General features: G+C 43.2%; 1 pseudogene; it reads left to right on the top strand.

The window, feature by feature from the left end:
- Positions 1-4468: 4468 nt before the first annotated feature.
- On the top strand, positions 4469-8898 carry LOC129354245 (forkhead box protein G1-like; annotated as a pseudogene).
- Positions 8899-9335: the final 437 nt, after the last annotated feature.

The following is a 9335-nucleotide window of genomic DNA, read 5'->3' as shown; positions in this document are numbered from 1 at the left end:
TTTGAGAGATGATTTTCAAGTTTTCATCAAATAAAATCTGAAAAGTGTGGCGTGTCTTTATATTCAGCCCATCTGATCCAGTTCTGAGTGGAACCGCCACATCGGACCACCTGAACGTCGACAGATGAACTCAAGCTCAGGGAGGCTGGATATGTTGGATAGGTTGGTTGTTTAAGACCCACCATCCTGTTCAGTCTGCCTAGTCAAAGTCCGGTTTGGTTGGTGACCTGTGAAAGCTAATCGGACTCTGGTCCTGCAAACAGGTCCCAGTTCTGTTGAAGTGAACTGTAGCAGACACCAGACACCGCTCCGAAAGCAGGAAGTGGACGACAGCACAGGGCATTCTGGGTAAATACAACCAGAGCTAACATGCTAGCCTAGCGCTAGCAGCAGAAATGGCTCCTGGTCTTCAGCCAAAGACTAAAGAGAAATCACTAAACTCTGACGCCGCCATCTTGTTTCTTCTGGTGAAACAGGAAGTTGCTCTCAGTGTCTTCAGAGGTTTTAGTGTCGTTTCCTGCAGTGGTTGTTGGTGCAGTGCCCCCACAGGCCAGGAGGGGAACAGACTGGTTTGGGTCAGAACCACAGCAGATGGTGGAGTTCTGGTTCCAGTAGAACCGGGTCGACCCCACTGAAGGGAAAACAACCTAAAAGAAAAGGGTTGTGAATATTTCCATCCTGAGAAAACCTCCGGTTCCGATTCAGTTCATTTCAGGTTGTAGAACCAGGAGGGGATGGTGAAGAATTGGACCAGAGCCGCGGTTCTGTTCCTGCATGAGGGGCTCAGAACCGGGTCAAAGCACAAAGGCAGTCAGGGTGAGCTAAGGTAAAGCAAATTAATTGGTTCTGGTTGCCTCGTGACGTCCACAGTGAAAATCTGCTTCCTGGCACGAAGCCCCGGTTCTGTTTACTGGTTTTAAACCGACACCTGCTGGCATCCAGCAGAACCCGATCAGAATCAAGGTGCCATCAACAGAGAGACTTAATGGGATTCAGACTCCTGGAGCGGTTCTGTCGGCCCGGTTCTGCCGGCCCGGTTCTGCCGGCCCGGTTCTGCCGGCCCGGTTCCGGCGACTCGGTTCCGGCGACTCGGTTCTGCCAGCTCGGTTCTGTGGGAGCGGACTCGTGATGACCTAATTTCTGAAAGCTGCTCCTGTTTTGGCAACAGTTTTAATCTCATGAAACACAAATAAACCAAAAACTGATGAAAGATTATTGAACTTTTTCACTTTGCTGTTTAACAACCAAACAAAACAAAGAAGAAACATTTAATAAAATCATAAATCGCTTCACTGGTTGAACAGAATATCAGGTTGCATCATCATTCTTTACATTAATAACATAATTCATATATCAGCTAATATTCATGACTCTGGATCAGTTTGTCAACAAATAAGGAATTTTCCTGGAGAATAGTAAAGAATATTCTGATTTTCATTTTTACTACATTTACTGGGTTTTGGTTCATTAACTGATGAGTTCAATATACTGCCAGTTATTAACTGATATTATTTTGGGTTCTGCTCAGCAGTTAAATGACACCAAAAACTTGGATATTTTAAGGATCATAAGTTTCTTTTCTAAACTCCCAGAGATTCGACTCATTACTGAACATCAGAAGCCAACAGTTTCATCCAGGGGGGAAAAATGATTTTACCTGCTAAATAATAAACTAAACATGTAACAGTTTGAGCACAGAGGTCAGCTTTATTAATTAAGGGATCTATTAATTATTATGGCAGGTTTGCCTTTTCAAAAGACATTTTTTATGCATGAATTGGAATAAAGAATAAAATCAGGATTTAGGTCAATATTTCCTCGAAAACTCTCGCTGTGTTTCACCAAGATCAATAAATGAACTCAAAGCAGATTTGAGTTTCACTGACTGGAGAAAAACTTTAACGCTGTTCAAAGCTAAAGGCTGGATTTTCTACTGAAAGATTTTATTTTGTGATCATTTTATCCTGATTAGGAACAGAAAGTCTAAATCAAACCCTGTAAGTTTACATCATCTTAACTTGAAGCCAGGGGCCACAAATGGCCCCCGGACCGCAGCTTGGACACCGTCTGACTCCACCGATGATGAACAGCCTGACTGGCTGATGGTTGAACTGGTGCTGCTGGTTTGGTGCTGCTGGTTTGGAGCTGCTGGTTTGGTGCTGCTGGTTTGGTGCAGCTGGTTTGGTGCTGCTGGTTTGGTGCTGCTGGTTTGGTGCTGCTGGTTTGGTGCTGCTGGTTTGGTGCTGCTGGTTTGGTGCTGCTGGTTGCTCCATGTTGCACCAACAGCTGCTCTGTTGTGAGTCGCTGCGTCTCGCTGTGTTTCTGTTTCTGCAGCTTATCCAGGATTATTCGCTTATCCAGAGTGGAAACAAGCTGGGAGACTTTCAGGCGGCACCATGAAAACGGTTCGGCCCGGTCCGTTTTCACGGCTGCAGCTCCACAGACGCCTGGCTGGTTCCCAGTCTAAGCAACTGGGACCAGACTGGGACCAAACTGGGACCAGACTGGAACCAGACTGGGACTCGGCCTGCTGTACAGAACCTGCAGCGAGCACCAACAGAGCGCCGCATGGGGCCGTCAAACGCAGCTCAATGTTTACTGTTAACACAGAGGTCAGAGGTCAAACACAGAGCCCACACTGAACAGCACCAGATTTTAACGGGTCTGAAGGTTCAGGCCGGCTGGACGCTTTCAGAACCAGACGCTTTCAGAACCAGACGCTTTCAGAACCAGACGCTTTCAGAACCAAACGCTTTCAGAACCAGACGCTTTCAGAACCAGACGCTTTCAGAACCAAACGCTTTCAGAACCAGACGCTTTCAGAACCAAACGCTTTCAGAGCCAAACGCTTTCAGAACCAGACGCTTCCAGAACCAGACGCTTCCAGAACCAGACTCTTTCAGAACCAAACGCTTTCAGAGCCAAACGCTTTCAGAACCAGACGCTTTCAGAACCAGACGCTTTCAGAACCAGACGCTTTCAGAACCAAACGCTTTCAGAACCAGACGCTTCCAGAACCAAACGCTTTCAGAACCAAACGCTTCCAGAACCAGACGCTTTCAGAACCAGAGGAAAGTCCAAGGAAGAAGATCTTAGTGGAAGAAATTTATAGAAACCTGCAGATTCTGGGAAAACCAGAAACCGTTTCTCTGCTGGATCTACAAGAATTAAAGTTTCATCACCATATTCAGTACAACTGTCATAAAAACAATAAAAATGAAATAAAAACTTTTTATCACATTTAGGCCTTCAAAGCCCGACGAGAATAAAAAGCTTTTGAAAGACATATTTGTTGTTAATCTGCTTCATTTGGCTCCAGACACATGAAGAAGTGATTTATGTCATGAAACTAAACAAAGTATTGACGTTTCATCATATTTTCAAATGAATCAATACTTATTGATGCTTTTATTGATCACTCTGTAAAGAAAACATTAAAACGGAGTTTTAACCGGCGTCCTCATGGCTCCACTGACTCCATCGTTATTCATTCACCGTTATAATGGCCATTCAGGATTGTTACCATAATAACGTTTTGTCATAATTAATCACAATAAATGGTAAACGATAAGATGCCTGATCTTTTTCCAATGCTTCCATGATAGATTAGATTATTAATTAATCCTTAAAATAAATCTAATTATTTTTCACTATATTTTAGAAAAACATTGTATTTCTAGATTCATTTATTGTAAATTAAAAAATATGCTAAATATGTCATCAATAAATTCATCTCTTTCTGTTTATGTAGCAGGTTTTAGTTTATTTGAACAAACATTACATAAAACAAGCTGTTTATTTATAAAATACAGCAGATCCATAAATACTGAAACACATTAAACTAAATAGTTTATATCAAATCTAAAATGTTTAGAAAAATTGTTATTTTGCTACAAATGACTCTTTATTAGAGGAGAAAATACTTTGAACAATATTTGCATTTGCTGGAGAGGTTCACATTTTTTTCACACATTTTTTCTTTTATTTAATATAAAACAAAAATTCAAAAGTTGCAGATATTTCACACATATTGATTGTAAATTAAAGAAGCTTTGACTGGAGCAGGAATCAACGGCGTGCGTCACAGATTATCGTCCCACTGCAAACAAACAACTTGCAAACGAGACAAATGAGCAACTTCAATTTTATTTCATAATAATAACTGATTATTAATCACTAAATATCACTGAACTCCAGAAACACACAAAGTGATTTAAACAGTGAGATTCAAGTTTAAAATCATGCTGTTTATTTACTACTAATAAAATAAAATTAACAATCTAAATATACAATTAGTGAAAAACAGATAAAATAGAATAAAAAATAAAAAAAAAGAAAAGTAATTACTTAAATGGAAAAATTACATAATTAAATAAAATTAACGAGGAAAAAAAAAATTAAATTCCAGTAATTCAAAATCCTAAATCAACACATTTTTAGAATAAAAAATAAAAACAGACATAAAAACTAAATAGAGAAGAGAATATAAAGACTAAGAAACAACAATAATAATAATTACAGCTGATTAATAATAAGAAGTTAAAACAAAAGCTCTGTTTACCAGTCAGTTCCTCGCTCTGGTCGACAGGAGGCGCTCTGGTTACAGCATCAAATCCGCCGCCTCCAGTCCGCGCGCGCACCTCTGAGCTGAGCGCGAGCTCGGCTTCTGCTCGGTGATTGGAGGACAGCGCGGCTGTTCGCCCCTCCCCCTCCCCCTCCCTAAAACGCGCACGCCGCGCACAGTGAGCGCGCGCACTCCGTGTTTGCCCACACGAGCCCAAACTGTTTTTGTTGCTGAGAAAACAAAGTCTGATCGCGCAGCTGCAACGCGCATCCAGGCGCTTTACGCACAGCCTCAGATCTGGATTTTACGCACACGGAGCGCGGAGCGGCTGCACCTGTGCGTAAACAGCGCCGCGGGGGGCGGGGTGAGCGGGCAGATCAGAGGCCGCAGGTTGATGATCGGAGCCCGGAGCCGCTGCGGGAGTCGGTTGAGGTCTGCGTGTGAACGCGGGGCAGGAAGCAGCAGAAAGAGGATTTTTGGAGAAGCTCCTCCTCTCCGTGATGTCGGAACCTCCTTAATTACTAATTTCTCCACATCGAAGCCACGCTCTTTCCCTCCCCCTCTTTCTCTTTCTCTTTTCTCTCTCTCCACTCCTCCATCCAAGCATCTCTCATCCTGACCCTCCTTTCTCTCCTCTGTCTCTCTGGTTTCCAGGATAACGGAGGTGGACCAGCCTGGAGGAGCCGCTTTTTATTATCATTATTATTTATTCCCGCTTCTTCTTTGGGCTTTTTGTTTGTTTGTTTGTGTTTTCTTTCCTGCCACCGGGCATGGAGGACGTAAAAACCCCGCCGGCCGTCCACCGGTCCTCCTCCTTCAGCATCAAGAGCCTCCTGCTGCCCTCCAAGTGCGAGCGCGCGGACCCGGTGGCCGCCGCGATGGTCGGCATCCCGGGGACTCTGTCTCCATCACCGGGCTCCGACTCAGACAAGTCGCTGGGCCCCCCGGAGCTGGACTCCGCCGCCGCGGGTCTGGAGCAGGAGAAGCCGGGCAGGGAGGAGCAGGGGAGCATGAGGAGGAGGAGGACGGAGGAGGAGGAGGAGGCGGAGGAGGGGAGGACTCCAAGCCGACGCCGGGGCTGAACTCCAGCGGGAGCAACAACAGCGCGAAAAACGGGAAGTACGACAAGCCTCCGTTCAGCTACAACGCGCTGATCATGATGGCCATCCGGCAGAGCCCGGAGAAGCGGCTGACGCTCAACGGCATCTACGAGTTCATCATGAAGAACTTCCCCTACTACCGGGAGCACAAGCAGGGCTGGCAGAACTCCATCCGGCACAACCTCAGCCTCAATAAGTGCTTCGTCAAGGTGCCCCGGCACTACGACGACCCGGGGAAGGGCAACTACTGGATGCTGGACCCCAGCAGCGACGACGTCTTCATCGGCGGGACGACCGGGAAGCTCCGCCGGCGCTCCGCCACCTCTCGCGGGAAGCTGGCCATGAAGCGCGGGCTGCGCTTCGCTCCGCTCGGCTTGGAGCGGCCGAACAACCCGCTGTACTGGCAGATCTCCCCGTTCCTCTCCCTGCACCACCACCACCACCACCCGCACTACAACGGATCCTCGCCCGGCTTTCTGAACCAGGCGGCGGGTTCGGGCGTCCTGCCCGCCGTGGAGCAGCTGAGTAACGGGGAGCTGAGCCGCTCCATGGCGCTGGGCTTGACGAACACTTACGGGATGAGCACGTCGCCGGTGGGGCTGCTGTCCGGACAGACCGCCGGGTACTTTGTCTCAGGGAGCCAACACGCCGCGGCGCCAGGGCCGCCGGGAGGAGGGCCCCCGCCGCAGCCGCCACCCCGCAGCATCTCCCGCAGGGCGCCGCAGGCTTCGGCGGCCTGGGCTCCAGCGGCTCCCCGCAGTCGCTGCTGTCGGACTCCCTCAGAAACAGCTCCTTGCCGGCCTTCTCCCCCGGCGTGTCGGCGGGGTTCCCCGGGGTTCTGACCCACCAGAAGAGGGTGACCCCCAACGCCTTCCTGAACTGACCTCCAGCCTGCGGACTCTCAGCGGAACAAAAAGCGACTGAAAGGCAAAAATACGCGGTAAATATCAGAACATGAGCAGATTTATAGAAGTATATTAATGAACGTTTTTGGCCATATTCTGGTTTATTTCGATTATTTTCCAGAGGAAAAAAAGGGACAAACTTTTGTTACCCGCGGGTGTAAAACTGTAAACTAGACTTGCCAAAGGTAACAAACACTAGAGGAATATTTCAAACTATTTATATCTTGTACAAAAATTTTCAGTACTTTTGTTTGAGTCGTTAATTATTTATGTTTTGTATTTATTGTACAATGTATTTAAATTTTATTCTCAGTGTATTTACTCATCAGTGTTAATGAACGGCTGGGTAGGGCTGGATTATTATTATTTATGAATTTTGCAGACAATCAGAACGTTTTCTGTTTCTTTGGGTGGAAAAGGCGTTTGAATAAGTTAATAATTAATAATAAGCCTTAAAGTTGTGAAAACAATCAGGGGTTATAGAGGAAAAAAAGCCTAACAATCATATCTGCACTCAGGTTTGACCCCAACAGGCCTCAAGATCAGAGCAGGAGAGTTTCCTTCCAGAATGAAAATATCCAAACAAACTTTTTATTTCTGTGACACAAAAAACAACAACAACAACAATAATAATAATAATAATAATAATAATAATAATAATAATAATAATAATAATAATAATAATAAATAATAATTTCTGCTGCTGTTTAAAATGCGATTATTTGACCCGGATATTAAAGTGTTTGGAACCGAACTCTTCATTTTAAAGTATGCAAAGTGATTTAGAGACTTTTAGAGTTTGGTGTGTGTGGGTGTGGGTGTGTGTGTGTGTGTGTGTGTGTGTGTGTGTGTGTGTGTGTGTGTGTGTGTGTGTGTGTGTGTGTGTGTGTGTGTGTGTGTGTGTGTGTGTGTGAAGGCCTGCAGGCGCCCAGCCCTCTCTGCGCATGTGCGTAAAAAGGCCCTGCGCTCGTAGTGTTTGGCGCGGAGCGGCGGCCCCCCGCTGCGCCGAGGCTGCTTCCCGCTGCACGATCCGCGAGGCCTCGAACCGAGCCGAACCAGCGGCTCCAATTAACCAATCATTGGAATATGACAGTAAATTCAAGCCTCACACACAAACAGGTTCCGTTGAAACTGGTTTTGGTTCATTTCTTAAAGCTTTTTGCGTAAAAAACAATCAGAATAAATCCTGACAATCAGCCGAACCTTTTGGTTCCGATCTGCTGCAAACACAAAATATGCAACTTTTTCTGCTGTTTTAATATTTTTCTGACTCTCAGATGGAAAACTTTATTTATAAAACTTGATGTGTTTCAATCATTTTCAATGAATAATAAAAAAATAAATCCCAGATTTTCTACATTATTTTAAATGTTTTATTACAAATTAATTATGAAGCTCATTTAAGGCCCTCAATATTTTTACAAAACTGAAAAAAGATTTTTAAATGTTTTCTCACAAAAAAGGAAATTATTTTTTTTTCTTCCTGAAGTTGATTTTAAATTAGTCAAAAATAAATAATTTGTTTTTCAAAAAGCTAGAAATTCTCCATCAAAATGATAAAATGGTTTTATTTTTAGATTTTTTTCAAGTCCACTGATGAAGAAATTCAACATTCATTTAAAAATGCAGGTTTTTTTTCTGTGAGGCAAAATATTAATATTCTTATTAGTTTTGCTGCACAGAAAAATAAAGGAAATGTGTCTAATTTTCTATGCAAGCGTCCCAATAATCAGTATTGATCAGGTTGTTTATTGATCCACTGATCTCAGGTCAGTTAAATCAAACCGAAGCTTCAGGTTGAAGAAATTTCACCAAAACGTTGATTTAAAGTTTCAGAAGCTTCTGACTCTTTTGATCACAGGAAGATAAAATGATTTAGTTTGTTTTCGCCGCCATGTTGAATATTTGGGCCGGTTCCTGAAGCCGTTTGGGTTCTGTCTGTTCTGGACAGTTGCTGGTTAGATTCCTGCCTCACGTCTCCAGATTCTCCCTGCTGGGGAATAAAAGCACAAACGTCCAGCAGGTCTGAGGATCCTGGACACGTTTTCTCTTCGTGTCACTTTGTTTTCTCATATTTTGGGTTTGTAAAAGAAAAATGTTTTGCAGATTTATTTGTTTTTATTTTACTTTTTTTTTTGTTGCACTTTTGTAGTTAGCGTTCACCTGTATGAAGTCTGTACCGTCTGTTTTGTTGCAGTTTGTCTGTCTGTTTTTTTCCAGAGAAACTAAAAACTGATTAAAAAGAATAAAATAACCGACGACGATCAGACTGTCATTTCAGCCAATAATCATTCATTCCAACAGAAACTGATTGAACTGTTTGCATGTGAAAAAGCTCCTTGTTTTATTTGACCTGTTAAATATTTGCAGTTTATAACTAGATTTTTTCCTTCCACAAAACTTTAATCATATTTAGTTTGATTTAACTGCCAGGAAAAAACAAATATATTATATAAAAACTTGAAGAAAACCAGGGATTTTATTTTTTATGTAAATGTTTTCATCCTTCTCCCTCAAATTGGTTAATTTGATCAATAAATATGTTATATATACACAAAGTTATTTTGAACTGAATTTCTATTTTAAAATAAATACTTTCCATGTTTATATTTGAGGAGATAAACAACATCACTAAAAAATCAATGAAAATAAAATCCTGAAAGTTTATTTTTCTGTTTTTCTAACATTGAACTTGTTTTTATTTTGTCTTTTAGAAACTTTTCTGTTTTGAAGGATTTATTTGAGAACTCCAGTGATTTTATATTC

This window comes from Poeciliopsis prolifica, unplaced genomic scaffold (assembly GCF_027474105.1).
Source record: "Poeciliopsis prolifica strain line A6 unplaced genomic scaffold, Auburn_PproV2 SCAFFOLD106, whole genome shotgun sequence".
Taxonomy (NCBI): Eukaryota; Metazoa; Chordata; class Actinopteri; order Cyprinodontiformes; family Poeciliidae; genus Poeciliopsis; species Poeciliopsis prolifica.
The sequence above is the reverse complement of the archived record's forward strand: the minus strand, read 5'-3'. Positions and strand labels throughout refer to the sequence as shown.